General features: G+C 45.0%; 22 non-coding genes across 22 annotated transcripts; all 22 read left to right on the top strand.

The window, feature by feature from the left end:
* The first annotated feature begins 214 nt into the window (after window positions 1–214).
* On the top strand, window positions 215–303 carry trnar-ucg (transfer RNA arginine (anticodon UCG)). Its single transcript is given in 2 exon segments — window positions 215–251; window positions 268–303. It is a non-coding gene; the product is annotated as a tRNA-Arg (tRNA).
* A 245-nt stretch (window positions 304–548) lies between these two features.
* On the top strand, window positions 549–630 carry trnas-gcu (transfer RNA serine (anticodon GCU)). The gene has a single exon. It is a non-coding gene; the product is annotated as a tRNA-Ser (tRNA).
* A 1,928-nt stretch (window positions 631–2,558) lies between these two features.
* Window positions 2,559–2,647, top strand: trnar-ucg (transfer RNA arginine (anticodon UCG)). The gene is given in 2 exon segments: window positions 2,559–2,595; window positions 2,612–2,647. It is a non-coding gene; the product is annotated as a tRNA-Arg (tRNA).
* A 245-nt stretch (window positions 2,648–2,892) lies between these two features.
* trnas-gcu (transfer RNA serine (anticodon GCU)) lies at window positions 2,893–2,974 on the top strand. Its single transcript has one exon. It is a non-coding gene; the product is annotated as a tRNA-Ser (tRNA).
* A 1,928-nt stretch (window positions 2,975–4,902) lies between these two features.
* trnar-ucg (transfer RNA arginine (anticodon UCG)) lies at window positions 4,903–4,991 on the top strand. Its single transcript is given in 2 exon segments — window positions 4,903–4,939; window positions 4,956–4,991. It is a non-coding gene; the product is annotated as a tRNA-Arg (tRNA).
* Window positions 4,992–5,236: 245 nt separating this feature from the next.
* trnas-gcu (transfer RNA serine (anticodon GCU)) lies at window positions 5,237–5,318 on the top strand. The gene has a single exon. It is a non-coding gene; the product is annotated as a tRNA-Ser (tRNA).
* Window positions 5,319–7,246: 1,928 nt separating this feature from the next.
* On the top strand, window positions 7,247–7,335 carry trnar-ucg (transfer RNA arginine (anticodon UCG)). The gene is given in 2 exon segments: window positions 7,247–7,283; window positions 7,300–7,335. It is a non-coding gene; the product is annotated as a tRNA-Arg (tRNA).
* Window positions 7,336–7,580: 245 nt separating this feature from the next.
* Window positions 7,581–7,662, top strand: trnas-gcu (transfer RNA serine (anticodon GCU)). Its single transcript has one exon. It is a non-coding gene; the product is annotated as a tRNA-Ser (tRNA).
* Window positions 7,663–9,590: 1,928 nt separating this feature from the next.
* trnar-ucg (transfer RNA arginine (anticodon UCG)) lies at window positions 9,591–9,679 on the top strand. Its single transcript is given in 2 exon segments — window positions 9,591–9,627; window positions 9,644–9,679. It is a non-coding gene; the product is annotated as a tRNA-Arg (tRNA).
* Window positions 9,680–9,924: 245 nt separating this feature from the next.
* On the top strand, window positions 9,925–10,006 carry trnas-gcu (transfer RNA serine (anticodon GCU)). The gene has a single exon. It is a non-coding gene; the product is annotated as a tRNA-Ser (tRNA).
* Window positions 10,007–11,934: 1,928 nt separating this feature from the next.
* On the top strand, window positions 11,935–12,023 carry trnar-ucg (transfer RNA arginine (anticodon UCG)). Its single transcript is given in 2 exon segments — window positions 11,935–11,971; window positions 11,988–12,023. It is a non-coding gene; the product is annotated as a tRNA-Arg (tRNA).
* Window positions 12,024–12,268: 245 nt separating this feature from the next.
* Window positions 12,269–12,350, top strand: trnas-gcu (transfer RNA serine (anticodon GCU)). Its single transcript has one exon. It is a non-coding gene; the product is annotated as a tRNA-Ser (tRNA).
* Window positions 12,351–14,278: 1,928 nt separating this feature from the next.
* On the top strand, window positions 14,279–14,367 carry trnar-ucg (transfer RNA arginine (anticodon UCG)). The gene is given in 2 exon segments: window positions 14,279–14,315; window positions 14,332–14,367. It is a non-coding gene; the product is annotated as a tRNA-Arg (tRNA).
* Window positions 14,368–14,611: 244 nt separating this feature from the next.
* Window positions 14,612–14,693, top strand: trnas-gcu (transfer RNA serine (anticodon GCU)). Its single transcript has one exon. It is a non-coding gene; the product is annotated as a tRNA-Ser (tRNA).
* A 1,928-nt stretch (window positions 14,694–16,621) lies between these two features.
* Window positions 16,622–16,710, top strand: trnar-ucg (transfer RNA arginine (anticodon UCG)). Its single transcript is given in 2 exon segments — window positions 16,622–16,658; window positions 16,675–16,710. It is a non-coding gene; the product is annotated as a tRNA-Arg (tRNA).
* A 245-nt stretch (window positions 16,711–16,955) lies between these two features.
* On the top strand, window positions 16,956–17,037 carry trnas-gcu (transfer RNA serine (anticodon GCU)). The gene has a single exon. It is a non-coding gene; the product is annotated as a tRNA-Ser (tRNA).
* Window positions 17,038–18,964: 1,927 nt separating this feature from the next.
* On the top strand, window positions 18,965–19,053 carry trnar-ucg (transfer RNA arginine (anticodon UCG)). Its single transcript is given in 2 exon segments — window positions 18,965–19,001; window positions 19,018–19,053. It is a non-coding gene; the product is annotated as a tRNA-Arg (tRNA).
* Window positions 19,054–19,298: 245 nt separating this feature from the next.
* Window positions 19,299–19,380, top strand: trnas-gcu (transfer RNA serine (anticodon GCU)). The gene has a single exon. It is a non-coding gene; the product is annotated as a tRNA-Ser (tRNA).
* A 1,928-nt stretch (window positions 19,381–21,308) lies between these two features.
* Window positions 21,309–21,397, top strand: trnar-ucg (transfer RNA arginine (anticodon UCG)). The gene is given in 2 exon segments: window positions 21,309–21,345; window positions 21,362–21,397. It is a non-coding gene; the product is annotated as a tRNA-Arg (tRNA).
* Window positions 21,398–21,642: 245 nt separating this feature from the next.
* On the top strand, window positions 21,643–21,724 carry trnas-gcu (transfer RNA serine (anticodon GCU)). The gene has a single exon. It is a non-coding gene; the product is annotated as a tRNA-Ser (tRNA).
* A 1,928-nt stretch (window positions 21,725–23,652) lies between these two features.
* Window positions 23,653–23,741, top strand: trnar-ucg (transfer RNA arginine (anticodon UCG)). Its single transcript is given in 2 exon segments — window positions 23,653–23,689; window positions 23,706–23,741. It is a non-coding gene; the product is annotated as a tRNA-Arg (tRNA).
* Window positions 23,742–23,986: 245 nt separating this feature from the next.
* On the top strand, window positions 23,987–24,068 carry trnas-gcu (transfer RNA serine (anticodon GCU)). Its single transcript has one exon. It is a non-coding gene; the product is annotated as a tRNA-Ser (tRNA).
* Window positions 24,069–25,779: the final 1,711 nt, after the last annotated feature.

The raw sequence follows: 25,779 nt of genomic DNA, 5'->3' as shown, positions 1-25,779 counted from the left end.
AAGGAGTATGATTTCAGCTGCAATGACCGAATTGTTAAACTATAGTGTTCCAATTTACATTGGGGTTGCCTGCGCCAGTGCGCACCCAGATCGCAGTGCATCTGTTCATTCACTCGAAATATGCTCATCTTTTCCTAAATCCACTCCTTGATATTGCAGTTGCCCCGAATTTGCTCGCAATATATACAACAACACAATGAATGTGGCTGGCAGCGGCCGCGTGGCCTAATGGATAAGGCGTCTGACTTCGATGACAACCGCAAAGTTATCAGAAGATTGCAGGTTCGAGTCCTGCCGCGTTCAACTTAGCTCGCTACGAGACATTTTATATTCTTTGTTGTGATTCTGCCGAGAAACCAGCCATCTGTTCCAGTCACTCACCTGAAGTGAAGGAAGGCTGTTTGCTCAAAGAATCTCATGGCAAGTTTTCATCATTGTCGATCTGCATGCACGGGCAGAGCAAGCTGTGAAGTGGACTTTCTTGCACATTATTTCTGTTTGGATACAAAAAGCAGGAGATTGAATGGCTGACGATATCTTATAGCAGAGACGAGGTGGCCGAGAGGTTAAGGCGATGGACTGCTAATCCATTGTGCTCTGCACGCATGGGTTCGAATCCCATTCTCGTCGTCGTTGGCTTGCAGGTTAAACACTTTTTGACATTCACATTTCATCTCATCTCCAAATTCCCCTTTTACTGACAGGGATGCTGTACTTTCCTCATGTCATGTCTCAAATTAATAATATATTCGTCAAAAGGAGAACAGTTGCAGTACAATGGCGAGGGGCACTAATTCGATAGGTATCTGAGAGACAGCACATGCACGATGGGCCATAATATCATTTCTCACCACCGTCAGAATCTGAGAGCTGCGCTTTTCACTGTCGGCGGCTCGTTGGTCCACGGTTATGATTCTCCCTTCGGAATGATCACATTTGAAATACGAGAGTCACGGGCCAAATCCCGGACGAGCCCCGCCATGTTTTACTCGAAGTTCCGCTTCTAACAGCCGCTCGACATGTGAGAAAACAGACGTATTTCACGTTAAAACGTGTGATTTTACGCCGATGTTCCCTCAGCATCCAAATCCCAGAGCAAAGTGAAACCCGCCAAACTGAGTAAAGTTAAAATATCTCAGAGGTACTCGGCTCTGTGACTCGTTGGATAACCGAAAGCCTTGTTTGGTTCCGGCCGATACTTGATCAGTATATCTTCCTGTCTGTACGCATAAGTTCACCTCAATTGGGATAAGCATACATTCAGCGTCAATCTCCACCTCTGCCCTGAATATGTGTGCGTCCTGGTTCTCTAGAGCTGAAAAGATGAGAGAAGCTGCTTTTTGAATTCGTCCCTTGGCTGCCGAATTCAAAGCATACAGGAAATCAATCCGGGCTGGCAAAGCTGCCTGGTCTGATTAAAAGGCGGTGACAGCCTATATTGTAAGCATGTTCTCGTCTTCTGGCCTCAACATTAGGTTCAACGTATCGGATGATAAGCATCGCTCCCATTGTCTGGTAATGGTTCTGCTATTCACACTAACACTTCCTCTGGACCACCCTTTGTTACGTTATTGCCCGATTACCACCCACTTTGCCTTTCTCCATTGTGCCATGTATTATTTAATTACTCCTTCGTTCCGCTGCATCACAAACGTTCCCATTTGACATTTCTCGCTGCGTATTTTTTCCAGGCGCTATTTTTGTTGAAAACATCTGTAATCTTTAACTTTTTCCTGAAATATCGGAATTATTATCCGACAGAACGTGAAACCGGATTCTTCCTCCACAAAATCTGCACGACCTGCCGAGTTTTACATATTTATCTGTTTTTATTCATTCTATTTCCGTGTCCCTTTTAAGGGGATTTGCTGTCTGTCCAAGATCATTCTCTGTCTCTGTAAAATGGTGTGCTATCAGACCCTCATCATTCTGTGTCTGTTTCAAAGGGATGTGCTGTCTGTCCCGGATTTCCAATTTGAAATTTCAAAACCTGGCTTTGGAGGTTAAGGAATATTAGTTTGTTCGTGTGTTTCAGACTGGGCTGGTTTTACGTCCTTCCCTCCCTCCTTGTCTATCACCTGTGGCTTCAATAACAGTCTCTGCGCCGCGTGGTCCTGAGCCCCACTGCACAATTGCCTTCAGGGATGATCGAAATCTCACTTTATTCTTTTAAAAGGGAACTGCTGTCAGTCAAGGGTCATTCTGCATCTGGGTAAAAGGGATGTCCTTGCAATTCCGGATCATTCTGTGTCTGTTTAAATGGGCTGGTTGTCAGTTCCGGTTCATAATCTTTCCCTTTAAAACGGATTATCTCATAAACCCGGGTCATCCTGTATTGTTTGAGAAGGAGTATGATTTCAGCTGCAATGACCGAATTGTTAAACTATAGTGTTCCAATTTACATTGGGGTTGCCTGCGCCGGTGCGCACCCAGATCGCAGTGCATCTGTTCATTCACTCGAAATATGCTCATCTTTTCCTAAATCCACTCCTTGATATTGCAGTTGCCCCGAATTTGCTCGCAATATATACAACAACACAATGAATGTGGCTGGCAGCGGCCGCGTGGCCTAATGGATAAGGCGTCTGACTTCGATGACAACCGCAAAGTTATCAGAAGATTGCAGGTTCGAGTCCTGCCGCGGTCAACTTAGCTCGCTACGAGACATTTTATATTCTTTGTTGTGATTCTGCCGAGAAACCAGCCATCTGTTCCAGTCACTCACCTGAAGTGAAGGAAGGCTGTTTGCTCAAAGAATCTCATGGCAAGTTTTCATCATTGTCGATCTGCATGCACGGGCAGAGCAAGCTGTGAAGTGGACTTTCTTGCACATTATTTCTGTTTGGATACAAAAAGCAGGAGATTGAATGGCTGACGATATCTTATAGCAGAGACGAGGTGGCCGAGAGGTTAAGGCGATGGACTGCTAATCCATTGTGCTCTGCACGCATGGGTTCGAATCCCATTCTCGTCGTCGTTGGCTTGCAGGTTAAACACTTTTTGACATTCACATTTCATCTCATCTCCAAATTCCCCTTTTACTGACAGGGATGCTGTACTTTCCTCATGTCATGTCTCAAATTAATAATATATTCGTCAAAAGGAGAACAGTTGCAGTACAATGGCGAGGGGCACTAATTCGATAGGTATCTGAGAGACAGCACATGCACGATGGGCCATAATATCATTTCTCACCACCGTCAGAATCTGAGAGCTGCGCTTTTCACTGTCGGCGGCTCGTTGGTCCACGGTTATGATTCTCCCTTCGGAATGATCACATTTGAAATACGAGAGTCACGGGCCAAATCCCGGACGAGCCCCGCCATGTTTTACTCAAAGTTCCGCTTCTAACAGCCGCTCGACATGTGAGAAAACAGACGTATTTCACGTTAAAACGTGTGATTTTACGCCGATGTTCCCTCAGCATCCAAATCCCAGAGCAAAGTGAAACCCGCCAAACTGAGTAAAGTTAAAATATCTCAGAGGTACTCGGCTCTGTGACTCGTTGGATAACCGAAAGCCTTGTTTGGTTCCGGCCGATACTTGATCAGTATATCTTCCTGTCTGTACGCATAAGTTCACCTCAATTGGGATAAGCATACATTCAGCGTCAATCTCCACCTCTGCCCTGAATATGTGTGCGTCCTGGTTCTCTAGAGCTGAAAAGATGAGAGAAGCTGCTTTTTGAATTCGTCCCTTGGCTGCCGAATTCAAAGCATACAGGAAATCAATCCGGGCTGGCAAAGCTGCCTGGTCTGATTAAAAGGCGGTGACAGCCTATATTGTAAGCATGTTCTCGTCTTCTGGCCTCAACATTAGGTTCAACGTATCGGATGATAAGCATCGCTCCCATTGTCTGGTAATGGTTCTGCTATTCACACTAACACTTCCTCTGGACCACCCTTTGTTACGTTATTGCCCGATTACCACCCACTTTGCCTTTCTCCATTGTGCCATGTATTATTTAATTACTCCTTCGTTCCGCTGCATCACAAACGTTCCCATTTGACATTTCTCGCTGCGTATTTTTTCCAGGCGCTATTTTTGTTGAAAACATCTGTAATCTTTAACTTTTTCCTGAAATATCGGAATTATTATCCGACAGAACGTGAAACCGGATTCTTCCTCCACAAAATCTGCACGACCTGCCGAGTTTTACATATTTATCTGTTTTTATTCATTCTATTTCCGTGTCCCTTTTAAGGGGATTTGCTGTCTGTCCAAGATCATTCTCTGTCTCTGTAAAATGGTGTGCTATCAGACCCTCATCATTCTGTGTCTGTTTCAAAGGGATGTGCTGTCTGTCCCGGATTTCCAATTTGAAATTTCAAAACCTGGCTTTGGAGGTTAAGGAATATTAGTTTGTTCGTGTGTTTCAGACTGGGCTGGTTTTACGTCCTTCCCTCTCTCCTTGTCTATCACCTGTGGCTTCAATAACAGTCTCTGCGCCGCGTGGTCCTGAGCCCCACTGCACAATTGCCTTCAGGGATGATCGAAATCTCACTTTATTCTTTTAAAAGGGAACTGCTGTCAGTCAAGGGTCATTCTGCATCTGGGTAAAAGGGATGTCCTTGCAATTCCGGATCATTCTGTGTCTGTTTAAATGGGCTGGTTGTCAGTTCCGGTTCATAATCTTTCCCTTTAAAACGGATTATCTCATAAACCCGGGTCATCCTGTATTGTTTGAGAAGGAGTATGATTTCAGCTGCAATGACCGAATTGTTAAACTATAGTGTTCCAATTTACATTGGGGTTGCCTGCGCCGGTGCGCACCCAGATCGCAGTGCATCTGTTCATTCACTCGAAATATGCTCATCTTTTCCTAAATCCACTCCTTGATATTGCAGTTGCCCCGAATTTGCTCGCAATATATACAACAACACAATGAATGTGGCTGGCAGCGGCCGCGTGGCCTAATGGATAAGGCGTCTGACTTCGATGACAACCGCAAAGTTATCAGAAGATTGCAGGTTCGAGTCCTGCCGCGGTCAACTTAGCTCGCTACGAGACATTTTATATTCTTTGTTGTGATTCTGCCGAGAAACCAGCCATCTGTTCCAGTCACTCACCTGAAGTGAAGGAAGGCTGTTTGCTCAAAGAATCTCATGGCAAGTTTTCATCATTGTCGATCTGCATGCACGGGCAGAGCAAGCTGTGAAGTGGACTTTCTTGCACATTATTTCTGTTTGGATACAAAAAGCAGGAGATTGAATGGCTGACGATATCTTATAGCAGAGACGAGGTGGCCGAGAGGTTAAGGCGATGGACTGCTAATCCATTGTGCTCTGCACGCATGGGTTCGAATCCCATTCTCGTCGTCGTTGGCTTGCAGGTTAAACACTTTTTGACATTCACATTTCATCTCATCTCCAAATTCCCCTTTTACTGACAGGGATGCTGTACTTTCCTCATGTCATGTCTCAAATTAATAATATATTCGTCAAAAGGAGAACAGTTGCAGTACAATGGCGAGGGGCACTAATTCGATAGGTATCTGAGAGACAGCACATGCACGATGGGCCATCATATCATTTCTCACCACCGTCAGAATCTGAGAGCTGCGCTTTTCACTGTCGGCGGCTCGTTGGTCCACGGTTATGATTCTCCCTTCGGAATGATCACATTTGAAATGCGAGAGTCACGGGCCAAATCCCGGACGAGCCCCGCCATGTTTTACTCAAAGTTCCGCTTCTAACAGCCGCTCGACATGTGAGAAAACAGACGTATTTCACGTTAAAACGTGTGATTTTACGCCGATGTTCCCTCAGCATCCAAATCCCAGAGCAAAGTGAAACCCGCCAAACTGAGTAAAGTAAAAATATCTCAGAGGTACTCGGCTCTGTGACTCGTTGGATAACCGAAAGCCTTGTTTGGTTCCGGCCGATACTTGATCAGTATATCTTCCTGTCTGTACGCATAAGTTCACCTCAATTGGGATAAGCATACATTCAGCGTCAATCTCCACCTCTGCCCTGAATATGTGTGCGTCCTGGTTCTCTAGAGCTGAAAAGATGAGAGAAGCTGCTTTTTGAATTCGTCCCTTGGCTGCCGAATTCAAAGCATACAGGAAATCAATCCGGGCTGGCAAAGCTGCCTGGTCTGATTAAAAGGCGGTGACAGCCTATATTGTAAGCATGTTCTCGTCTTCTGGCCTCAACATTAGGTTCAACGTATCGGATGATAAGCATCGCTCCCATTGTCTGGTAATGGTTCTGCTATTCACACTAACACTTCCTCTGGACCACCCTTTGTTACGTTATTGCCCGATTACCACCCACTTTGCCTTTCTCCATTGTGCCATGTATTATTTAATTACTCCTTCGTTCCGCTGCATCACAAACGTTCCCATTTGACATTTCTCGCTGCGTATTTTTTCCAGGCGCTATTTTTGTTGAAAACATCTGTAATCTTTAACTTTTTCCTGAAATATCGGAATTATTATCCGACAGAACGTGAAACCGGATTCTTCCTCCACAAAATCTGCACGACCTGCCGAGTTTTACATATTTATCTGTTTTTATTCATTCTATTTCCGTGTCCCTTTTAAGGGGATTTGCTGTCTGTCCAAGATCATTCTCTGTCTCTGTAAAATGGTGTGCTATCAGACCCTCATCATTCTGTGTCTGTTTCAAAGGGATGTGCTGTCTGTCCCGGATTTCCAATTTGAAATTTCAAAACCTGGCTTTGGAGGTTAAGGAATATTAGTTTGTTCGTGTGTTTCAGACTGGGCTGGTTTTACGTCCTTCCCTCCCTCCTTGTCTATCACCTGTGGCTTCAATAACAGTCTCTGCGCCGCGTGGTCCTGAGCCCCACTGCACAATTGCCTTCAGGGATGATCGAAATCTCACTTTATTCTTTTAAAAGGGAACTGCTGTCAGTCAAGGGTCATTCTGCATCTGGGTAAAAGGGATGTCCTTGCAATTCCGGATCATTCTGTGTCTGTTTAAATGGGCTGGTTGTCAGTTCCGGTTCATAATCTTTCCCTTTAAAACGGATTATCTCATAAACCCGGGTCATCCTGTATTGTTTGAGAAGGAGTATGATTTCAGCTGCAATGACCGAATTGTTAAACTATAGTGTTCCAATTTACATTGGGGTTGCCTGCGCCGGTGCGCACCCAGATCGCAGTGCATCTGTTCATTCACTCGAAATATGCTCATCTTTTCCTAAATCCACTCCTTGATATTGCAGTTGCCCCGAATTTGCTCGCAATATATACAACAACACAATGAATGTGGCTGGCAGCGGCCGCGTGGCCTAATGGATAAGGCGTCTGACTTCGATGACAACCGCAAAGTTATCAGAAGATTGCAGGTTCGAGTCCTGCCGCGGTCAACTTAGCTCGCTACGAGACATTTTATATTCTTTGTTGTGATTCTGCCGAGAAACCAGCCATCTGTTCCAGTCACTCACCTGAAGTGAAGGAAGGCTGTTTGCTCAAAGAATCTCATGGCAAGTTTTCATCATTGTCGATCTGCATGCACGGGCAGAGCAAGCTGTGAAGTGGACTTTCTTGCACATTATTTCTGTTTGGATACAAAAAGCAGGAGATTGAATGGCTGACGATATCTTATAGCAGAGACGAGGTGGCCGAGAGGTTAAGGCGATGGACTGCTAATCCATTGTGCTCTGCACGCTTGGGTTCGAATCCCATTCTCGTCGTCGTTGGCTTGCAGGTTAAACACTTTTTGACATTCACATTTCATCTCATCTCCAAATTCCCCTTTTACTGACAGGGATGCTGTACTTTCCTCATGTCATGTCTCAAATTAATAATATATTCGTCCAAAGGAGAACAGTTGCAGTACAATGGCGAGGGGCACTAATTCGATAGGTATCTGAGAGACAGCACATGCACGATGGGCCATCATATCATTTCTCACCACCGTCAGAATCTGAGAGCTGCGCTTTTCACTGTCGGCGGCTCGTTGGTCCACGGTTATGATTCTCCCTTCGGAATGATCACATTTGAAATGCGAGAGTCACGGGCCAAATCCCGGACGAGCCCCGCCATGTTTTACTCAAAGTTCCGCTTCTAACAGCCGCTCGACATGTGAGAAAACAGACGTATTTCACGTTAAAACGTGTGATTTTACGCCGATGTTCCCTCAGCATCCAAATCCCAGAGCAAAGTGAAACCCGCCAAACTGAGTAAAGTTAAAATATCTCAGAGGTACTCGGCTCTGTGACTCGTTGGATAACCGAAAGCCTTGTTTGGTTCCGGCCGATACTTGATCAGTATATCTTCCTGTCTGTACGCATAAGTTCACCTCAATTGGGATAAGCATACATTCAGCGTCAATCTCCACCTCTGCCCTGAATATGTGTGCGTCCTGGTTCTCTAGAGCTGAAAAGATGAGAGAAGCTGCTTTTTGAATTCGTCCCTTGGCTGCCGAATTCAAAGCATACAGGAAATCAATCCGGGCTGGCAAAGCTGCCTGGTCTGATTAAAAGGCGGTGACAGCCTATATTGTAAGCATGTTCTCGTCTTCTGGCCTCAACATTAGGTTCAACGTATCGGATGATAAGCATCGCTCCCATTGTCTGGTAATGGTTCTGCTATTCACACTAACACTTCCTCTGGACCACCCTTTGTTACGTTATTGCCCGATTACCACCCACTTTGCCTTTCTCCATTGTGCCATGTATTATTTAATTACTCCTTCGTTCCGCTGCATCACAAACGTTCCCATTTGACATTTCTCGCTGCGTATTTTTTCCAGGCGCTATTTTTGTTGAAAACATCTGTAATCTTTAACTTTTTCCTGAAATATCGGAATTATTATCCGACAGAACGTGAAACCGGATTCTTCCTCCACAAAATCTGCACGACCTGCCGAGTTGTACATATTTATCTGTTTTTATTCATTCTATTTCCGTGTCCCTTTTAAGGGGATTTGCTGTCTGTCCAAGATCATTCTCTGTTTCTGTAAAATGGTGTGCTATCAGACCCTCATCATTCTGTGTCTGTTTCAAAGGGATGTGCTGTCTGTCCCGGATTTCCAATTTGAAATTTCAAAACCTGGCTTTGGAGGTTAAGGAATATTAGTTTGTTCGTGTGTTTCAGACTGGGCTGCTTTTACGTCCTTCCCTCCCTCCTTGTCTATCACCTGTGGCTTCAATAACAGTCTCTGCGCCGCGTGGTCCTGAGCCCCACTGCACAATTGCCTTCAGGGATGATCGAAATCTCACTTTATTCTTTTAAAAGGGAACTGCTGTCAGTCAAGGGTCATTCTGCATCTGGGTAAAAGGGATGTCCTTGCAATTCCGGATCATTCTGTGTCTGTTTAAATGGGCTGGTTGTCAGTTCCGGTTCATAATCTTTCCCTTTAAAACGGATTATCTCATAAACCCGGGTCATCCTGTATTGTTTGAGAAGGAGTATGATTTCAGCTGCAATGACCGAATTGTTAAACTATAGTGTTCCAATTTACATTGGGGTTGCCTGCGCCGGTGCGCACCCAGATCGCAGTGCATCTGTTCATTCACTCGAAATATGCTCATCTTTTCCTAAATCCACTCCTTGATATTGCAGTTGCCCCGAATTTGCTCGCAATATATACAACAACACAATGAATGTGGCTGGCAGCGGCCGCGTGGCCTAATGGATAAGGCGTCTGACTTCGATGACAACCGCAAAGTTATCAGAAGATTGCAGGTTCGAGTCCTGCCGCGGTCAACTTAGCTCGCTACGAGACATTTTATATTCTTTGTTGTGATTCTGCCGAGAAACCAGCCATCTGTTCCAGTCACTCACCTGAAGTGAAGGAAGGCTGTTTGCTCAAAGAATCTCATGGCAAGTTTTCATCATTGTCGATCTGCATGCACGGGCAGAGCAAGCTGTGAAGTGGACTTTCTTGCACATTATTTCTGTTTGGATACAAAAAGCAGGAGATTGAATGGCTGACGATATCTTATAGCAGAGACGAGGTGGCCGAGAGGTTAAGGCGATGGACTGCTAATCCATTGTGCTCTGCACGCATGGGTTCGAATCCCATTCTCGTCGTCGTTGGCTTGCAGGTTAAACACTTTTTGACATTCACATTTCATCTCATCTCCAAATTCCCCTTTTACTGACAGGGATGCTGTACTTTCCTCATGTCATGTCTCAAATTAATAATATATTCGTCAAAAGGAGAACAGTTGCAGTACAATGGCGAGGGGCACTAATTCGATAGGTATCTGAGAGACAGCACATGCACGATGGGCCATCATATCATTTCTCACCACCGTCAGAATCTGAGAGCTGCGCTTTTCACTGTCGGCGGCTCGTTGGTCCACGGTTATGATTCTCCCTTCGGAATGATCACATTTGAAATGCGAGAGTCACGGGCCAAATCCCGGACGAGCCCCGCCATGTTTTACTCAAAGTTCCGCTTCTAACAGCCGCTCGACATGTGAGAAAACAGACGTATTTCACGTTAAAACGTGTGATTTTACGCCGATGTTCCCTCAGCATCCAAATCCCAGAGCAAAGTGAAACCCGCCAAACTGAGTAAAGTTAAAATATCTCAGAGGTACTCGGCTCTGTGACTCGTTGGATAACCGAAAGCCTTGTTTGGTTCCGGCCGATACTTGATCAGTATATCTTCCTGTCTGTACGCATAAGTTCACCTCAATTGGGATAAGCATACATTCAGCGTCAATCTCCACCTCTGCCCTGAATATGTGTGCGTCCTGGTTCTCTAGAGCTGAAAAGATGAGAGAAGCTGCTTTTTGAATTCGTCCCTTGGCTGCCGAATTCAAAGCATACAGGAAATCAATCCGGGCTGGCAAAGCTGCCTGGTCTGATTAAAAGGCGGTGACAGCCTATATTGTAAGCATGTTCTCGTCTTCTGGCCTCAACATTAGGTTCAACGTATCGGATGATAAGCATCGCTCCCATTGTCTGGTAATGGTTCTGCTATTCACACTAACACTTCCTCTGGACCACCCTTTGTTACGTTATTGCCCGATTACCACCCACTTTGCCTTTCTCCATTGTGCCATGTATTATTTAATTACTCCTTCGTTCCGCTGCATCACAAACGTTCCCATTTGACATTTCTCGCTGCGTATTTTTTCCAGGCGCTATTTTTGTTGAAAACATCTGTAATCTTTAACTTTTTCCTGAAATATCGGAATTATTATCCGACAGAACGTGAAACCGGATTCTTCCTCCACAAAATCTGCACGACCTGCCGAGTTGTACATATTTATCTGTTTTTATTCATTCTATTTCCGTGTCCCTTTTAAGGGGATTTGCTGTCTGTCCAAGATCATTCTCTGTTTCTGTAAAATGGTGTGCTATCAGACCCTCATCATTCTGTGTCTGTTTCAAAGGGATGTGCTGTCTGTCCCGGATTTCCAATTTGAAATTTCAAAACCTGGCTTTGGAGGTTAAGGAATATTAGTTTGTTCGTGTGTTTCAGACTGGGCTGCTTTTACGTCCTTCCCTCCCTCCTTGTCTATCACCTGTGGCTTCAATAACAGTCTCTGCGCCGCGTGGTCCTGAGCCCCACTGCACAATTGCCTTCAGGGATGATCGAAATCTCACTTTATTCTTTTAAAAGGGAACTGCTGTCAGTCAAGGGTCATTCTGCATCTGGGTAAAAGGGATGTCCTTGCAATTCCGGATCATTCTGTGTCTGTTTAAATGGGCTGGTTGTCAGTTCCGGTTCATAATCTTTCCCTTTAAAACGGATTATCTCATAAACCCGGGTCATCCTGTATTGTTTGAGAAGGAGTATGATTTCAGCTGCAATGACCGAATTGTTAAACTATAGTGTTCCAATTTACATTGGGGTTGCCTGCGCCGGTGCGCACCCAGATCGCAGTGCATCTGTTCATTCACTCGAAATATGCTCATCTTTTCCTAAATCCACTCCTTGATATTGCAGTTGCCCCGAATTTGCTCGCAATATATACAACAACACAATGAATGTGGCTGGCAGCGGCCGCGTGGCCTAATGGATAAGGCGTCTGACTTCGATGACAACCGCAAAGTTATCAGAAGATTGCAGGTTCGAGTCCTGCCGCGGTCAACTTAGCTCGCTACGAGACATTTTATATTCTTTGTTGTGATTCTGCCGAGAAACCAGCCATCTGTTCCAGTCACTCACCTGAAGTGAAGGAAGGCTGTTTGCTCAAAGAATCTCATGGCAAGTTTTCATCATTGTCGATCTGCATGCACGGGCAGAGCAAGCTGTGAAGTGGACTTTCTTGCACATTATTTCTGTTTGGATACAAAAAGCAGGAGATTGAATGGCTGACGATATCTTATAGCAGAGACGAGGTGGCCGAGAGGTTAAGGCGATGGACTGCTAATCCATTGTGCTCTGCACGCTTGGGTTCGTATCCCATTCTCGTCGTCGTTGGCTTGCAGGTTAAACACTTTTTGACATTCACATTTCATCTCATCTCCAAATTCCCCTTTTACTGACAGGGATGCTGTACTTTCCTCATGTCATGTCTCAAATTAATAATATATTCGTCCAAAGGAGAACAGTTGCAGTACAATGGCGAGGGGCACTAATTCGATAGGTATCTGAGAGACAGCACATGCACGATGGGCCATCATATCATTTCTCACCACCGTCAGAATCTGAGAGCTGCGCTTTTCACTGTCGGCGGCTCGTTGGTCCACGGTTATGATTCTCCCTTCGGAATGATCACATTTGAAATGCGAGAGTCACGGGCCAAATCCCGGACGAGCCCCGCCATGTTTTACTCAAAGTTCCGCTTCTAACAGCCGCTCGACATGTGAGAAAACAGACGTATTTCACGTTAAAACGTGTGATTTTACGCCGATGTTCCCTCAGCATCCAAATCCCAGAGCAAAGTGAAACCCGCCAAACTGAGTAAAGTTAAAATATCTCAGAGGTACTCGGCTCTGTGACTCGTTGGATAACCGAAAGCCTTGTTTGGTTCCGGCCGATACTTGATCAGTATATCTTCCTGTCTGTACGCATAAGTTCACCTCAATTGGGATAAGCATACATTCAGCGTCAATCTCCACCTCTGCCCTGAATATGTGTGCGTCCTGGTTCTCTAGAGCTGAAAAGATGAGAGAAGCTGCTTTTTGAATTCGTCCCTTGGCTGCCGAATTCAAAGCATACAGGAAATCAATCCGGGCTGGCAAAGCTGCCTGGTCTGATTAAAAGGCGGTGACAGCCTATATTGTAAGCATGTTCTCGTCTTCTGGCCTCAACATTAGGTTCAACGTATCGGATGATAAGCATCGCTCCCATTGTCTGGTAATGGTTCTGCTATTCACACTAACACTTCCTCTGGACCACCCTTTGTTACGTTATTGCCCGATTACCACCCACTTTGCCTTTCTCCATTGTGCCATGTATTATTTAATTACTCCTTCGTTCCGCTGCATCACAAACGTTCCCATTTGACATTTCTCGCTGCGTATTTTTTCCAGGCGCTATTTTTGTTGAAAACATCTGTAATCTTTAACTTTTTCCTGAAATATCGGAATTATTATCCGACAGAACGTGAAACCGGATTCTTCCTCCACAAAATCTGCACGACCTGCCGAGTTTTACATATTTATCTGTTTTTATTCATTCTATTTCCGTGTCCCTTTTAAGGGGATTTGCTGTCTGTCCAAGATCATTCTCTGTCTCTGTAAAATGGTGTGCTATCAGACCCTCATCATTCTGTGTCTGTTTCAAAGGGATGTGCTGTCTGTCCCGGATTTCCAATTTGAAATTTCAAAACCTGGCTTTGGAGGTTAAGGAATATTAGTTTGTTCGTGTGTTTCAGACTGGGCTGGTTTTACGTCCTTCCCTCCCTCCTTGTCTATCACCTGTGGCTTCAATAACAGTCTCTGCGCCGCGTGGTCCTGAGCCCCACTGCACAATTGCCTTCAGGGATGATCGAAATCTCACTTTATTCTTTTAAAAGGGAACTGCTGTCAGTCAAGGGTCATTCTGCATCTGGGTAAAAGGGATGTCCTTGCAATTCCGGATCATTCTGTGTCTGTTTAAATGGGCTGGTTGTCAGTTCCGGTTCATAATCTTTCCCTTTAAAACGGATTATCTCATAAACCCGGGTCATCCTGTATTGTTTGAGAAGGAGTATGATTTCAGCTGCAATGACCGAATTGTTAAACTATAGTGTTCCAATTTACATTGGGGTTGCCTGCGCCGGTGCGCACCCAGATCGCAGTGCATCTGTTCATTCACTCGAAATATGCTCATCTTTTCCTAAATCCACTCCTTGATATTGCAGTTGCCCCGAATTTGCTCGCAATATATACAACAACACAATGAATGTGGCTGGCAGCGGCCGCGTGGCCTAATGGATAAGGCGTCTGACTTCGATGACAACCGCAAAGTTATCAGAAGATTGCAGGTTCGAGTCCTGCCGCGGTCAACTTAGCTCGCTACGAGACATTTTATATTCTTTGTTGTGATTCTGCCGAGAAACCAGCCATCTGTTCCAGTCACTCACCTGAAGTGAAGGAAGGCTGTTTGCTCAAAGAATCTCATGGCAAGTTTTCATCATTGTCGATCTGCATGCACGGGCAGAGCAAGCTGTGAAGTGGACTTTCTTGCACATTATTTCTGTTTGGATAAAAAAGCAGGAGATTGAATGGCTGACGATATCTTATAGCAGAGACGAGGTGGCCGAGAGGTTAAGGCGATGGACTGCTAATCCATTGTGCTCTGCACGCATGGGTTCGAATCCCATTCTCGTCGTCGTTGGCTTGCAGGTTAAACACTTTTTGACATTCACATTTCATCTCATCTCCAAATTCCCCTTTTACTGACAGGGATGCTGTACTTTCCTCATGTCATGTCTCAAATTAATAATATATTCGTCAAAAGGAGAACAGTTGCAGTACAATGGCGAGGGGCACTAATTCGATAGGTATCTGAGAGACAGCACATGCACGATGGGCCATAATATCATTTCTCACCACCGTCAGAATCTGAGAGCTGCGCTTTTCACTGTCGGCGGCTCGTTGGTCCACGGTTATGATTCTCCCTTCGGAATGATCACATTTGAAATACGAGAGTCACGGGCCAAATCCCGGACGAGCCCCGCCATGTTTTACTCAAAGTTCCGCTTCTAACAGCCGCTCGACATGTGAGAAAACAGACGTATTTCACGTTAAAACGTGTGATTTTACGCCGATGTTCCCTCAGCATCCAAATCCCAGAGCAAAGTGAAACCCGCCAAACTGAGTAAAGTTAAAATATCTCAGAGGTACTCGGCTCTGTGACTCGTTGGATAACCGAAAGCCTTGTTTGGTTCCGGCCGATACTTGATCAGTATATCTTCCTGTCTGTACGCATAAGTTCACCTCAATTGGGATAAGCATACATTCAGCGTCAATCTCCACCTCTGCCCTGAATATGTGTGCGTCCTGGTTCTCTAGAGCTGAAAAGATGAGAGAAGCTGCTTTTTGAATTCGTCCCTTGGCTGCCGAATTCAAAGCATACAGGAAATCAATCCGGGCTGGCAAAGCTGCCTGGTCTGATTAAAAGGCGGTGACAGCCTATATTGTAAGCATGTTCTCGTCTTCTGGCCTCAACATTAGGTTCAACGTATCGGATGATAAGCATCGCTCCCATTGTCTGGTAATGGTTCTGCTATTCACACTAACACTTCCTCTGGACCACCCTTTGTTACGTTATTGCCCGATTACCACCCACTTTGCCTTTCTCCATTGTGCCATGTATTATTTAATTACTCCTTCGTTCCGCTGCATCACAAACGTTCCCATTTGACATTTCTCGCTGCGTATTTTTTCCAGGCGCTATTTTTGTTGAAAACATCTGTAATCTTTAACTTTTTCCTGAAATATCGGAATTATTATCCGACAGAACGTGAAACCGGATTCTTCCTCCACAAAATCTGCACGACCTGCCGAGTTTTACATATTTATCTGTTTTTATTCATTCTATTTCCGTGTCCCTTTTAAGGGGATTTGCTGTCTGTCCAAGATCATTCTCTGTCTCTGTAAAATGGTGTGCTATCAGACCCTCATCATTCTGTGTCTGTTTCAAAGGGATGTGCTGTCTGTCCCGGATTTCCAATTTGAAATTTCAAAACCTGGCTTTGGAGGTTAAGGAATATTAGTTTGTTCGTGTGTTTCAGACTGGGCTGGTTTTACGTCCTTCCCTCCCTCCTTGTCTATCACCTGTGGCTTCAATAACAGTCTCTGCGCCGCGTGGTCCTGAGCCCCACTGCACAATTGCCTTCAGGGATGATCGAAATCTCACTTTATTCTTTTAAAAGGGAACTGCTGTCAGTCAAGGGTCATTCTGCATCTGGGTAAAAGGGATGTCCTTGCAATTCCGGATCATTCTGTGTCTGTTTAAATGGGCTGGTTGTCAGTTCCGGTTCATAATCTTTCCCTTTAAAACGGATTATCTCATAAACCCGGGTCATCCTGTATTGTTTGAGAAGGAGTATGATTTCAGCTGCAATGACCGAATTGTTAAACTATAGTGTTCCAATTTACATTGGGGTTGCCTGCGCCGGTGCGCACCCAGATCGCAGTGCATCTGTTCATTCACTCGAAATATGCTCATCTTTTCCTAAATCCACTCCTTGATATTGCAGTTGCCCCGAATTTGCTCGCAATATATACAACAACACAATGAATGTGGCTGGCAGCGGCCGCGTGGCCTAATGGATAAGGCGTCTGACTTCGATGACAACCGCAAAGTTATCAGAAGATTGCAGGTTCGAGTCCTGCCGCGGTCAACTTAGCTCGCTACGAGACATTTTATATTCTTTGTTGTGATTCTGCCGAGAAACCAGCCATCTGTTCCAGTCACTCACCTGAAGTGAAGGAAGGCTGTTTGCTCAAAGAATCTCATGGCAAGTTTTCATCATTGTCGATCTGCATGCACGGGCAGAGCAAGCTGTGAAGTGGACTTTCTTGCACATTATTTCTGTTTGGATACAAAAAGCAGGAGATTGAATGGCTGACGATATCTTATAGCAGAGACGAGGTGGCCGAGAGGTTAAGGCGATGGACTGCTAATCCATTGTGCTCTGCACGCATGGGTTCGAATCCCATTCTCGTCGTCGTTGGCTTGCAGGTTAAACACTTTTTGACATTCACATTTCATCTCATCTCCAAATTCCCCTTTTACTGACAGGGATGCTGTACTTTCCTCATGTCATGTCTCAAATTAATAATATATTCGTCAAAAGGAGAACAGTTGCAGTACAATGGCGAGGGGCACTAATTCGATAGGTATCTGAGAGACAGCACATGCACGATGGGCCATCATATCATTTCTCACCACCGTCAGAATCTGAGAGCTGCGCTTTTCACTGTCGGCGGCTCGTTGGTCCACGGTTATGATTCTCCCTTCGGAATGATCACATTTGAAATGCGAGAGTCACGGGCCAAATCCCGGACGAGCCCCGCCATGTTTTACTCAAAGTTCCGCTTCTAACAGCCGCTCGACATGTGAGAAAACAGACGTATTTCACGTTAAAACGTGTGATTTTACGCCGATGTTCCCTCAGCATCCAAATCCCAGAGCAAAGTGAAACCCGCCAAACTGAGTAAAGTTAAAATATCTCAGAGGTACTCGGCTCTGTGACTCGTTGGATAACCGAAAGCCTTGTTTGGTTCCGGCCGATACTTGATCAGTATATCTTCCTGTCTGTACGCATAAGTTCACCTCAATTGGGATAAGCATACATTCAGCGTCAATCTCCACCTCTGCCCTGAATATGTGTGCGTCCTGGTTCTCTAGAGCTGAAAAGATGAGAGAAGCTGCTTTTTGAATTCGTCCCTTGGCTGCCGAATTCAAAGCATACAGGAAATCAATCCGGGCTGGCAAAGCTGCCTGGTCTGATTAAAAGGCGGTGACAGCCTATATTGTAAGCATGTTCTCGTCTTCTGGCCTCAACATTAGGTTCAACGTATCGGATGATAAGCATCGCTCCCATTGTCTGGTAATGGTTCTGCTATTCACACTAACACTTCCTCTGGACCACCCTTTGTTACGTTATTGCCCGATTACCACCCACTTTGCCTTTCTCCATTGTGCCATGTATTATTTAATTACTCCTTCGTTCCGCTGCATCACAAACGTTCCCATTTGACATTTCTCGCTGCGTATTTTTTCCAGGCGCTATTTTTGTTGAAAACATCTGTAATCTTTAACTTTTTCCTGAAATATCGGAATTATTATCCGACAGAACGTGAAACCGGATTCTTCCTCCACAAAATCTGCACGACCTGCCGAGTTTTACATATTTATCTGTTTTTATTCATTCTATTTCCGTGTCCCTTTTAAGGGGATTTGCTGTCTGTCCAAGATCATTCTCTGTCTCTGTAAAATGGTGTGCTATCAGACCCTCATCATTCTGTGTCTGTTTCAAAGGGATGTGCTGTCTGTACGGATTTCCAATTTGAAATTTCAAAACCTGGCTTTGGAGGTTAAGGAATATTAGTTTGTTCGTGTGTTTCAGACTGGGCTGGTTTTACGTCCTTCCCTCCCTCCTTGTCCATCACCTGTGGCTTCAATAACAGTCTCTGCGCCGCGTGGTCCTGAGCCCCACTGCACAATTGCCTTCAGGGATGATCGAAATCTCACTTTATTCTTTTAAAAGGGAACTGCTGTCAGTCAAGCTTCATTCTGCATCTGGGTAAAAGGGATGTCCTTGCAATCCCGGATCATTCTGTGTCTGTTTAAATGGGCAGGTTGTCAGTTCCGGTTCATAATCTTTCCCTTTAAAACGGATTTTTTCATAAACCCGGGTCATCCTGTATTGTTTGAGAAGGAGTATGATTTCAGCTGCAATGACCGAATTGTTAAACTATAGTGTTCCAATTTACATTGGGGTTGCCTGCGCCGGTGCGCACCCAGATCGCAGTGCATCTGTTCATTCACTCGAAATATGCTCATCTTTTCCGAAATCCACTCCTTGATATTGCAGTTGCCCCGAATTTGCTCGCAATATATACAACAACACAATAAATGTTGCTGGCAGCGGCCGCGTGGCCTAATGGATAAGGCGTCTGACTTCGATGACAACCGCAAAGTTATCAGAAGATTGCAGGTTCGAGTCCTGCCGCGGTCAACTTAGCTCGCTACGAGACATTTTATATTCTTTGTTGTGATTCTGCCGAGAAACCAACCATCTCTTCCAGTCACTCACCTGAAGTGAAGGAAGGCTGTTTGCTCAAAGAATCTCATGGCAAGTTTTCATCATTGTCGATCTGCATGCACGGGCAGAGCAAGCTGTGAAGTGGACTTTCTTGCACATTATTTATGTTTGGATACAAAAAGCAGGAGATTGAATGGCTGACGATGTCTTATAGCAGAGATGAGGTGGCCGAGAGATTAAGGCGATGGACTGCTAATCCATTGTGCTCTGCACGCATGGGTTCGAATCCCATTCTCGTCGTCGTTGTCTTGCAGCTTATCCACTTTTTGACATTCACATTTAACCTCATCGCCAAATTCCCCTTTTACTTACAGGGATGCTGTACTTTCCTCATGTCATGTCTCAAATTAATAATATATTGGTCAAAAGGAGAACAGTTGCAGTACAATGGCGAGGGGCACTAATTAGATAGGTATCTGAGAGACAGCACATGCACGATGGGCCATAATATCATTTCTCACCACCGTCAGAATCTGAGAGCTGCGCTTTTCACTGTCGGCGGCTCGTTGGTCCACGGTTATGATTCTCCCTTCGGAATGATCACATTTGAAATGCGAGAGTCACGGGCCAAATCCCGGACGAGCCCCGCCATGTTTTACTCAAATTTCCGCTTCTAACAGCCGCTCGACATGTGAGAAAACAGACGTATTTCACGTTAAAACGTGTGATTTTACGCCGATGTTCCCTCAGCATCCAAATCCCAGAGCAAAGTGAAACCCGCCAAACTGAGTAAAGTTAAAATATCTCAGAGGTACTCGGCTCTGTGACTCGTTGGATAACCGAAAGCCTTGTTTGGTTCCGGCCGATACTTGATCAGTATATCTTCCTGTCTGTACGCATAAGTTCACCTCAATTGGGATAAGCATACATTCAGCGTCAATCTCCACCTCTGCCCTGAATATGAGTGCGTCCTGGTTCTCTAGAGCTGAAAGGATGAGAGAAGCTGCTTTTTGAATTCGTCCCTTGGCTGCCGAATTCAAAGCATACAGGAAATCAATCCGGGCTGGCAAAGCTGCCTGGTCTGATTAAAAGGCGGTGACAGCCTATATTGTAAGCATGTTCTCGTCTTCTGGCCTCAACATTAGGTTCAACGTATCGAATGATAAGCACCGCTCCCATTGTCTGGTAATGGTTCTGCTATTCCCACTAACACTTCCTCTGGACCATCCTTTGTTACGTTATTGCCCGATTACCACCCACTTTGCCTTTCTCCATTGTGCCATGTATTATTTAATCACTCCTTCGTTCCGCTGCATCACAAACGTTCCCATTTGACATTTCTCGCTGCGTATTTTTTCCAGGCGCTATTTTTGTTGAAAACATCTGTAATCTTTAACTTTTTCCTGAAATATCGCAATTATTATCCGACAGAACGTGAAACCGGATTCTTCCTCCACAAAATCTGCACGACCTGCCGAGTTTTACATATTTATCTGTTTTTATTCATTCTATTTCCGTGTCCCTTTTAAGGGGATTTGCTGTCTGTCCAAGATCATTCTCTGTCTCTGTAAAATGGTGTGCTATCAGACCCTCATCATTCTGTGTCTGTTTCAAAGGGATGTGCTGTCTGTCCCGGATTTCCAATTTGAAATTTCAAAACCTGCCTTTGGAGGTTAAGGAATATTAGTTTGTTTGTGTGTTTCAGACTGGGCTGGTTTTACGTCCTTCCCTCCCTCCTTGTCTATCACCTGTGGCTTCAATAACAGTCTCTGCGCCGCGTGGTCCTGAGCCCCACTGCACAATTGCCTTCAGGGATGATCGAAATCTCACTTTATTCTTTTAAAAGGGAACTGCTGTCAGTCAAGGTTCATTCTGCATCTGGGTAAAAGGGATGTCCTTGCAATCCCGGATCATTCTGTGTCTGTTTAAATGGGCAGGTTGTCAGTTCCGGTTCATAATCTTTCCCTTTAAAACGGATTTTCTCATAAACCCGGGTCATCCTGTATTGTTTGAGAAGGAGTATGATTTCAGCTGCAATGACCGAATTGTTAAACTATAGTGTTCCAATTTACATTGGGGTTGCCTGCGCCGGTGCGCACCCAGATCGCAGTGCATCTGTTCATTCACTCGAAATATGCTCATCTTTTCCGAAATCCACTCCTTGATATTGCAGTTGCCCCGAATTTGCTCGCAATATATACAACAACACAATAAATGTCGCTGGCAGCGGCCGCGTGGCCTAATGGATAAGGCGTCTGACTTCGATGACAACCGCAAAGTTATCAGAAGATTGCAGGTTCGAGTCCTGCCGCGGTCAACTTAGCTCGCTACGAGACATTTTATATTCTTTGTTGTGATTCTGCCGAGAAACCAACCATCTCTTCCAGTCACTCACCTGAAGTGAAGGAAGGCTGTTTGCTCAAAGAATCTCATGGCAAGTTTTCATCATTGTCGATCTGCATGCACGGGCAGAGCAAGCTGTGAAGTGGACTTTCTTGCACATTATTTATGTTTGGATACAAAAAGCAGGAGATTGAATGGCTGACGATGTCTTATAGCAGAGATGAGGTGGCCGAGAGATTAAGGCGATGGACTGCTAATCCATTGTGCTCTGCACGCATGGGTTCGAATCCCATTCTCGTCGTCGTTGTCTTGCAGCTTATCCACTTTTTGACATTCACATTTAACCTCATCGCCAAATTCCCCTTTTACTGACAGGGATGCTGTACTTTCCTCATGTCATGTCTCAAATTAATAATATATTCGTCAAAAGGAGAACAGTTGCAGTACAATGGCGAGGGGCACTAATTCGATAGGTATCTGAGAGACAGCACATGCACGATGGGCCATAATATCATTTCTCACCACCGTCAGAATCTGAGAGCTGCGCTTTTCACTGTCGGCGGCTCGTTGGTCCACGGTTATGATTCTCCCTTCGGAATGATCACATTTGAAATGCGAGAGTCACGGGCCAAATCCCGGACGAGCCCCGCCATGTTTTACTCAAAGTTCCGCTTCTAACAGCCGCTCGACATGTGAGAAAACAGACGTATTTCACGTTAAAACGTGTGATTTTACGCCGATGTTCCCTCAGCATCCAAATCCCAGAGCAAAGTGAAACCCGCCAAACTGAGTAAAGTTAAAATATCTCAGAGGTACTCGGCTCTGTGACTCGTTGGATAACCGAAAGCCTTGTTTGGTTCCGGCCGATACTTGATCAGTATATCTTCCTGTCTGTACGCATAAGTTCACCTCAATTGGGATAAGCATACATTCAGCGTCAATCTCCACCTCTGCCCTGAATATGTGTGCGTCCTGGTTCTCTAGAGCTGAAAAGATGAGAGAAGCTGCTTTTTGAATTCGTCCCTTGGCTGCCGAATTCAAAGCATACAGGAAATCAATCCGGGCTGGCAAAGCTGCCTGGTCTGATTAAAAGGCGGTGACAGCCTATATTGTAAGCATGTTCTCGTCTTCTGGCCTCAACATTAGGTTCAACGTATCGGATGATAAGCATCGCTCCCATTGTCTGGTAATGGTTCTGCTATTCACACTAACACTTCCTCTGGACCACCCTTTGTTACGTTATTGCCCGATTACCACCCACTTTGCCTTTCTCCATTGTGCCATGTATTATTTAATTACTCCTTCGTTCCGCTGCATCACAAACGTTCCCATTTGACATTTCTCGCTGCGTATTTTTTCCAGGCGCTATTTTTGTTGAAAACATCTGTAATCTTTAACTTTTTCCTGAAATATCGGAATTATTATCCGACAGAACGTGAAACCGGATTCTTCCTCCACAAAATCTGCACGACCTGCCGAGTTTTACATATTTATCTGTTTTTATTCATTCTATTTCCGTGTCCCTTTTAAGGGGATTTGCTGTCTGTCCAAGATCATTCTCTGTCTCTGTAAAATGGTGTGCTATCAGACCCTCATCATTCTGTGTCTGTTTCAAAGGGATGTGCTGTCTGTCCCGGATTTCCAATTTGAAATTTCAAAACCTGGCTTTGGAGGTTAAGGAATATTAGTTTGTTCGTGTGTTTCAGACTGGGCTGGTTTTACGTCCTTCCCTCCCTCCTTGTCTATCACCTGTGGCTTCAATAACAGTCTCTGCGCCGCGTGGTCCTGAGCCCCACTGCACAATTGCCTTCAGGGATGATCGAAATCTCACTTTATTCTTTTAAAAGGGAACTGCTGTCAGTCAAGGGTCATTCTGCATCTGGGTAAAAGGGATGTCCTTGCAATTCCGGATCATTCTGTGTCTGTTTAAATGGGCTGGTTGTCAGTTCCGGTTCATAATCTTTCCCTTTAAAACGGATTATCTCATAAACCCGGGTCATCCTGTATTGTTTGAGAAGGAGTATGATTTCAGCTGCAATGACCGAATTGTTAAACTATAGTGTTCCAATTTACATTGGGGTTGCCTGCGCCGGTGCGCACCCAGATCGCAGTGCATCTGTTCATTCACTCGAAATATGCTCATCTTTTCCTAAATCCACTCCTTGATATTGCAGTTGCCCCGAATTTGCTCGCAATATATACAACAACACAATGAATGTGGCTGGCAGCGGCCGCGTGGCCTAATGGATAAGGCGTCTGACTTCGATGACAACCGCAAAGTTATCAGAAGATTGCAGGTTCGAGTCCTGCCGCGGTCAACTTAGCTCGCTACGAGACATTTTATATTCTTTGTTGTGATTCTGCCGAGAAACCAGCCATCTGTTCCAGTCACTCACCTGAAGTGAAGGAAGGCTGTTTGCTCAAAGAATCTCATGGCAAGTTTTCATCATTGTCGATCTGCATGCACGGGCAGAGCAAGCTGTGAAGTGGACTTTCTTGCACATTATTTCTGTTTGGATACAAAAAGCAGGAGATTGAATGGCTGACGATATCTTATAGCAGAGACGAGGTGGCCGAGAGGTTAAGGCGATGGACTGCTAATCCATTGTGCTCTGCACGCATGGGTTCGAATCCCATTCTCGTCGTTGGCTTGCAGGTTAAACACTTTTTGACATTCACATTTCATCTCATCTCCAAATTCCCCTTTTACTGACAGGGATGCTGTACTTTCCTCATGTCATGTCTCAAATTAATAATATATTCGTCAAAAGGAGAACAGTTGCAGTACAATGGCGAGGGGCACTAATTCGATAGGTATCTGAGAGACAGCACATGCACGATGGGCCATCATATCATTTCTCACCACCGTCAGAATCTGAGAGCTGCGCTTTTCACTGTCGGCGGCTCGTTGGTCCACGGTTATGATTCTCCCTTCGGAATGATCACATTTGAAATGCGAGAGTCACGGGCCAAATCCCGGACGAGCCCCGCCATGTTTTACTCAAAGTTCCGCTTCTAACAGCCGCTCGACATGTGAGAAAACAGACGTATTTCACGTTAAAACGTGTGATTTTACGCCGATGTTCCCTCAGCATCCAAATCCCAGAGCAAAGTGAAACCCGCCAAACTGAGTAAAGTTAAAATATCTCAGAGGTACTCGGCTCTGTGACTCGTTGGATAACCGAAAGCCTTGTTTGGTTCCGGCCGATACTTGATCAGTATATCTTCCTGTCTGTACGCATAAGTTCACCTCAATTGGGATAAGCATACATTCAGCGTCAATCTCCACCTCTGCCCTGAATATGTGTGCGTCCTGGTTCTCTAGAGCTGAAAAGATGAGAGAAGCTGCTTTTTGAATTCGTCCCTTGGCTGCCGAATTCAAAGCATACAGGAAATCAATCCGGGCTGGCAAAGCTGCCTGGTCTGATTAAAAGGCGGTGACAGCCTATATTGTAAGCATGTTCTCGTCTTCTGGCCTCAACATTAGGTTCAACGTATCGGATGATAAGCATCGCTCCCATTGTCTGGTAATGGTTCTGCTATTCACACTAACACTTCCTCTGGACCACCCTTTGTTACGTTATTGCCCGATTACCACCCACTTTGCCTTTCTCCATTGTGCCATGTATTATTTAATTACTCCTTCGTTCCGCTGCATCACAAACGTTCCCATTTGACATTTCTCGCTGCGTATTTTTTCCAGGCGCTATTTTTGTTGAAAACATCTGTAATCTTTAACTTTTTCCTGAAATATCGGAATTATTATCCGACAGAACGTGAAACCGGATTCTTCCTCCACAAAATCTGCACGACCTGCCGAGTTTTACATATTTATCTGTTTTTATTCATTCTATTTCCGTGTCCCTTTTAAGGGGATTTGCTGTCTGTCCAAGATCATTCTCTGTCTCTGTAAAATGGTGTGCTATCAGACCCTCATCATTCTGTGTCTGTTTCAAAGGGATGTGCTGTCTGTCCCGGATTTCCAATTTGAAATTTCAAAACCTGGCTTTGGAGGTTAAGGAATATTAGTTTGTTCGTGTGTTTCAGACTGGGCTGGTTTTACGTCCTTCCCTCCCTCCTTGTCTATCACCTGTGGCTTCAATAACAGTCTCTGCGCCGCGTGGTCCTGAGCCCCACTGCACAATTGCCTTCAGGGATGATCGAAATCTCACTTTATTCTTTTAAAAGGGAACTGCTGTCAGTCAAGGGTCATTCTGCATCTGGGTAAAAGGGATGTCCTTGCAATTCCGGATCATTCTGTGTCTGTTTAAATGGGCTGGTTGTCAGTTCCGGTTCATAATCTTTCCCTTTAAAACGGATTATCTCATAAACCCGGGTCATCCTGTATTGTTTGAG

Source organism: Pristiophorus japonicus, unplaced genomic scaffold (genome assembly GCF_044704955.1).
Source record: "Pristiophorus japonicus isolate sPriJap1 unplaced genomic scaffold, sPriJap1.hap1 HAP1_SCAFFOLD_2656, whole genome shotgun sequence".
Classification (NCBI taxonomy): Eukaryota; Metazoa; Chordata; class Chondrichthyes; family Pristiophoridae; genus Pristiophorus; species Pristiophorus japonicus.
Note: the sequence above shows the minus strand (reverse complement) of the source record. Positions and strands in the feature narration are given on the sequence as shown.